The sequence below is a fragment of the Canis lupus genome, chromosome 20 (genome assembly GCF_011100685.1).
Source record: "Canis lupus familiaris isolate Mischka breed German Shepherd chromosome 20, alternate assembly UU_Cfam_GSD_1.0, whole genome shotgun sequence".
Taxonomy (NCBI): Eukaryota; Metazoa; Chordata; class Mammalia; order Carnivora; family Canidae; genus Canis; species Canis lupus.
The window spans coordinates 48,402,492-48,409,118 of NC_049241.1; the positions used below are offsets into that span (position 1 = coordinate 48,402,492).

At 42.8% G+C, this 6,627-nt stretch overlaps 1 long non-coding RNA gene across 2 annotated transcripts; it reads left to right on the plus strand.

Annotated features, from left to right (window-relative positions):
- Window positions 1-130: 130 nt before the first annotated feature.
- Window positions 131-1,129, plus strand: LOC111091365. 2 transcript variants are annotated; one of them, XR_005375056.1, is made up of 2 exons: window positions 131-315; window positions 532-1,129. It is a non-coding gene; the product is annotated as an uncharacterized LOC111091365 (long non-coding RNA). The 2 variants fall into 2 exon arrangements; XR_005375057.1 differs by having other exon boundaries at window positions 131-310.
- The last annotated feature ends 5,498 nt before the right edge of the window (window positions 1,130-6,627 follow it).

Consider the following 6,627-nt stretch of genomic DNA (forward strand, 5'->3'; position numbering starts at 1 on the left):
GCGGCGGTCCTGGGCCCTCCGGCCCCTCCCGGAGCCCGCAGGGCCCTCCCCGCCTTCCCGAGGGGCAGGGCCGCACCTGCAGATCCGGCCGGAGACACTCCCACCGCAGCGCGCCGCGCCGCCCTGCACACCCGCCGCCGTCCGCCGCCGCCGCGCACTTCCGCTTCCGGCCTCGGGGGTCGCCGGGAGCGGAAGTGGCCGGGGCTCGGCTTTCGGGGTCAGAGGAGGTTCAAGCAGTGACGGGAATGTTGACGACCCTTTCATTATCATTCAGCCTCGGAGGATAAATCCTAGTCTCCTTCCCCGAGGGGTGAGGTTAGGCTCTGAGATGGGGTCGGACTGGAGAGAGGCGGGTAGAGGGGGGCATCTGCCCGACGGGCGGGGCCGGGGGCGGGGCTTAGACTGGTGGGCGGGGACTGGGCGGGTCCGGGGATGGGTGGGCGGGGATGGGGTGGGATCTTGCTCACTATTTTTTTTAAAGATTTAATTTATTTTATTTTATTTATTTATTTATTTATTTATTTATGATAGAGAGAGAGGCAGAGGGAGAAGCAGGCTCCATGCCGGGAGCCGGACGCGGGACTCGATCCTGGGACTCCAGGATCACGCCCTGGGCTGCAGGCAGGCGCTGAACCGCTGCGCCACCCAGGGATCCCCGGATGCTCACTGTTTAACTTACCTACGCCCACCGCTTTGATCCTTTGGTTCAGTCCATATCCTTACAAAAACATATCGGTAGGTAAGATTTATTTTTCAGGCTAATTTCTTCTAAAAATAGGAGTATATATTTTATGTCTTCTACAACTTACTTTCTCAGTAAAAGTAAGATGCGAAAAAATGTTCAAGACAAGAGAAAATCTGACTTTTTTTTTTTTAAGCTAATGTGAGGGCGCTTGGGTGGCTCAGTGGGTTAGACCTGGCTCTTGGTTTTGGCTCAGGTCATGATCTCATGGGTCAAGGGATCCAACCCCTCCCTACACCACCCCCACACACCCCCCCCCAGTGGGGTTCCACAATCAGCGTGGAGTCGGCTTGAAAGATTCTCTCCCTCTGTACCTGCCCCGACTCGCCCTTAAGTGCGCGCGCGCTCTCTCAAATAAATAAATAAATCTTTTTTAAAAAACTAAAACTAATGTTTTTGTTATATAGTATAGATAATACGCACACATGGAAGTTCAAATGGGGGGAGGGGTGTCTCAATCCGTCTCTGAATTTTCCCAGAAATAACCACTGAAACCAGCTGCCTGATATTCTTTATATATCAGGTACGTGTGTGTATTATTTTCTTCAATAGATACGGATTCGGCATCAGTTGATTACTACATGCTAAGTGCTAGGATTGCAAAGTGCCGTCCTGCAGGGGCATTCCAAGTGGAGAATTGGAGGGGAGTTATGGAGAGAGAGATGACGCTGAGCTACTCCTGTAAAACTAACTCAACACATTGTAGTATGTGCTATGTTAGCAGAATAAAAAATTTTTAAAAATCTAAAAATTTTTTTAAAAAAGATAAGGAGATATGGAGGAGAAATCAAGAAATTTGGTATGGTTGAAAGTGGGTCTGGAAGGATGAATATCAAGCCATAGGGAATGGTTATAGGAAATGTTGCAAGTAGGCACAGTGTAAGCAAGAACACAGCAGTATAGGGGAAATACACATTCTGGGATCACTGAGTAATGTGTTATGTATGGCTAGACATTAAGGGTATGTGTGTGTTATTGTCACAAACATAGACAAATAGATCCAAGAGACAAAACAGCTCAAAAGCAGACTCAGGCATATACGGGCATTCAGTATGTGTTAGTATTTCAAGTCAATGGGGAAGGGAAGCTATTGGGACCATTGGCTAAAGGATTAAGTTATTAAATCTCTATTTTACATCATTCACAAATAATTTCTTCATATTCTGTGTTCCAGAATTTTACTGTGATCTACTCAGTAGGCTTGTTTAATATAGAAACTCTTGTCTTTCAGCTCTAAGAAATTGTTTTATATTATTATTTAAGAATAATAGCCTTCTTTCTGTTTGGTTTTGTTGTTGTTGTTTGTCTCTTTCTTTCCAAAATTCCATAAACTCTTTATGTTTTTGGTCTCCTTTCTTGCAGATTGTTACCACTTTATATCTTATCCTTCTATTGAATTTTTATATTGGCTGCCACAATTTTAATTTCTTAAAGCACTTCTCTATTCTCTAAAGATTCCCTTTTTTCCCAACTATTCTGGTTTCATCTTTTTGAAAATACAAATATAAAAGTATGTTTAAGAGTTCCCTTTGCGGGAGACAGAACATAAAGACTCCTAACTCTGGGAAGCGAACTGGGGGTGGTGGAAGGGGAGGAGGGCAGGGGGTGGTGGTGAATGGCTCGCGGGCACTGGAGGGGGCACTTGACAGGATGACCACTGGGTGTTGTTCTGTATGTTGGCAAATTGAACACCAATAAAAAATAAATTTATTATTAAAAAAAAAAGAAACATTACAGTAAGAATTTAAAAAAAAAAAAAAAAGAGTTCCCTTTGGGGACGCCTGGGTGGCTCAGCCTTTCGCTCAGGGCGTAGTCCCAGAGTCCCAGGATCAAGTCCCACATCAGGCTCCCTGCATGGAGCCTGCTTCTCCCCCTGCCTATGTCTCTGCCTCTCTCTCTCTGTGTCACATGAATAAATAAATAAAATCTTAAAAAAAAAAAAAAAAGTTCCCCTTGTTCCCAGATTTATTTTAGGACACCATGGAATCTCCCAAATGTGCATATTATCAAAATTTGGAATCCACTGAGACTGTGAATTTTTCTGAAGCCGTAATTCTGCTTTCTGCAAAATAAATTTTGAGGTTAGTTTTAGAGTAATTTCAAACTTGAGGCTATAAGAAATAAGATTATTTTAGTAAAGAAATACAAAGTATCTGGTTCCCTGGCAGTGGCTTGAGCAAATATTTTAGAACTTTGAGCTTACCATGCTTTTAAGCTCCCTGTTACATACAGAAGGAACCAACTGATCCAGCAGTTCTCAAATTCATCACATGCTTCTTGCTCTTCAATGCCAGTGGCCACTTGCCCCCACACTTTCAGTGGCCACTCCCTCCAAATGACCAGAGGTCATTATTTAACTGTTTCACAGCTACTGACTCCCCACCCCTTAACATTAATGGGATTTTCACTGCCTTTAGGGCCCTCACCAGACCCCACTGACCAATCTCAGAATATCATTTCGTTGAAGATCTGTGGCCGGGATCCCTGGGTGGCGCAGCGGTTTGGCGCCTGCCTTTGGCCCAGGGCGCGATCCTGGAGACCCGGGATCGAATCCCACATCAGGCTCCCGGTGCATGGAGCCTGCTTCTCCCTCTGCCTATGTCTCTGCCTCTCTCTCTCTCTCTCTCTGTGACTATCATAAATAAATTTTAAAAAATTAAATAAAAAACCATAAAAAAAAAAAAGATCTGTGGCCTACAACCACTTCTGGTACTAGTTTCTATTTCCGTGTGGGTTCTTAATTCCAAAAATAGAAACCCATTCCAAATACTTCATGCTAAACATGAATTTAGTAATGGATATCAGTAGCTCAGAGACCAGGAGTTTATGGAAACAGAATTAAAGCCCTAAATGAAACTTCAGAAATAATGTAGAGAAGACCCCATCGGTACTGCTGGACACTGTGATATTCATTTGTATATTTGAGACTATATCTGCTATAGAAATCAAGAATACGGGGCAGCCCCGGTGGCTCAGGGGTTTGGTGCCGCCTTCAGCCCAGCGCGTGATCCTGGAGACCCGGGATCGAGTCCCACATCTGGCTCCCTGCATGGAGCCTGCTTCTCCTTCTGCCTGTCTCTCTCTCTCTGTCTCTTATAAATAAATAAAATCTTTATTAAAAAAAAAGAAATCAAGAATACAAATAGGACACATGAAACTCATCAGATGTGTTACGTATAGATAGGTTGCTAGCAACCAAGTAACTTACAAAAAAATAGGTAAAATCCATAAGACACCTTAAGTAAAAGCAACTAAGTAGATCATGTGTGTTAGAAAGGAGAAGGTCAAGAGGTACTTGATATTCTGATTCACTACATATATACAAAGCACACAAAGCGTTCAGTGTTTGTACTGTCTTCATTCAGCCATCCATCAGTAACACCAATTTGAATCCACATGTCTTGTGCCCAGAAAACCCCATGGCCACTCAGCAGACTACTCAGCAAGCTACAGCTGTGGTGAGATGTACTGTCCCCTGCATCTCTCCAGTACAGCAAGTATATGTCATTGGTCATTCTGTCTGGGGATCACTTGCTCAAGCCTCAGCATTGTCCTCACAATCACATCATCAGCAGAGAAGCCTGACATGGCAGAGGGAAAGAAGAAACAAGACCTACAAACATTCTAAACCCTAAGATTCAGGATGATCTGTCTACTCACACCCTAAGTGTGCTAATTTATTTCATCTCTCCTCTTGTTTCTCACTGTGTGTTTTTGTTTTTGTTTTTCTTTTGAGAGAAAGAGAGAGCATAAGAGTGAGCGGAGGAGGAGCAGAAAGGGAGGCAGAAGGAAGAAAATCCAGCACACTTCACACCCAGCATGGGGCCTGGTGCAGGGCTCTGTCTCATGACCCTGAGATCATGACCTAATCCGAAATCAAGAGTCCGATGCTTAACCAAATGAGCCACCCAGACCCACCTCTCACTGTGTGTTTTAATTAGTTTAGTAAACCATGTGACTTAAGCAGTTCAGTTTGGTCAGTGAGCCCTTCTATTCTGTGACGTCCAGGATGGCTTGCCCAGAGATGTAGCTGGAGGCTGTCATTGCATTAATGCAATTTCCCACATGCATAGGCACCATAGCCTGTAAACTGATATGGCCAACCCTGGGTTCTTGATTGCCTGGCACTGGTGTCCCTGGGAAACCTTGTGTGTCTGCTGCCACCCTCCCATGAAATTCTTGCTCTCTGCATTGCTGGATTGGGATCCAAGTGATGTTGCATCTGCTTCGTAGAGTCTGGACTTTTGCTACAAGAGAGGAAGGAAAGGTGGGATCTGACTTCTAGAATAAGAAGCATAGACGGTAATGAGAGGAACTAGGCACTCAAAGTATGACAAATATTCTCTACAGCTGATCTGGTCTGCCATCCTTCCCTCTGCATATATATGCAGACAGGGATAGATGATGGAAGGCTGCTTACCAGCATTAATCCTGGTTGTTTCTGGAAGGTGAGCTTTTGCATTATTTATTGTTTTCTTATTTAGCCTTGACTCTATTCAGTAGTCCCCTCTTATCTGCAAAGGACATGTCCCAGACCCCCAGTGGAAGCCTGAACCCATCGACAATACTGAACCCTATATATACATAATATATATCATGTGTTTTCCTATATATACATACCTATAATAAAGTTTCATTCATAATCAGGCATAGTAAGAGATGAACAACAATAACTATTTGGTGGGGTCGTTGTCTGGTTTTGGAATTAAGGTGATGCTGGCCTCATAGAACAAGTTTGGAGGTGTTCAATCTCTTTCTATCTTTCCAAACAGCTTTAGTAGAATAGGTATACGGTTTCTCTTTAAACATTTGATAGAATACCCCAGGGAAGCCATCTGGCCCTGGACTTTTGTGTCTTGAGAGGTTTTTGATGACTGCTTCAATTTCCTCCCCGGTTATTGGCCCGTTCAGGTTTTCTATTTCTTCCTGTTCCAGTTTTGGTAGTTTGTGGTTTTCCAGAAATGTATCCATTTCTTCTAAATTGCCTAATTTATTGGCGTATAGCTGCTCATAATATGTTTTTAAAAACGTTTCTATTTGCTTGGTGTTGGTGGTGATCTCTCCTTTCTCATTCATGATTTTATTAATTTAAGTCTTTCTTCTTTTTAATAAGGCTGGCTAATGGTTTATCTATCTTATTAATTCTTTCAAAGAACCAACTCCTGGAATTGTTGATCTGTTCCACAATTCTTCTGGTCTCTATTTCATTGAGTTCTGCTCAAATCCTTATTAACTCTCTTCTGCTGGGTGTAGGATCTATTTGCTGTTTTTTCTCCAGCTCCTTTAGGTGCAAGGTTAGCTTTTGTATTTGAGTTCTTTCCAGTTTTTGGATGGCTGCGTGTGTTGCGATGTATTTCCCCCTCAGGACTGCTTTTGCTGTATCTCAAAGATTTTGAACAGTTGTATCTTCATTCTCATTAGTATCCATGAATCTTTTCAATTCTTCTCTAATTTCCTGGTTGACCCTTTCATCTTTTAGCAGGATGGTCCTTAAACTCCACGTGTTTGAAATACTTCCAAACTTCTTCTTGTGATTTAGTTCTAATTTCAAAGCATTATGGTCTGAAAATATGCAGGGGACAATCCCAATCTTTTGGTATCAGTTAAGACTTGATTTGTGACCCAGAATGTGGTCTATTTGTGACCCAGTATGTGGTCTATTCTGGAGAAAGTTCCATGTGCACTTGAGAAGAATGTATTCAGTTGCATTTGCATGTAAAGTTCTGTAAATATCTGTGAAATCCATCTGGCCCAGTGTATCATTTAAAGCTCTTCTTTCTTTGAAGATGTTGTGCATAGAAGATCTGTTGATTGTAGAAAGCACTACATTCAAGCCACCAAGTATAAGTGTATTATTATCTAAGTATTTCTTCACTTTGGTTATT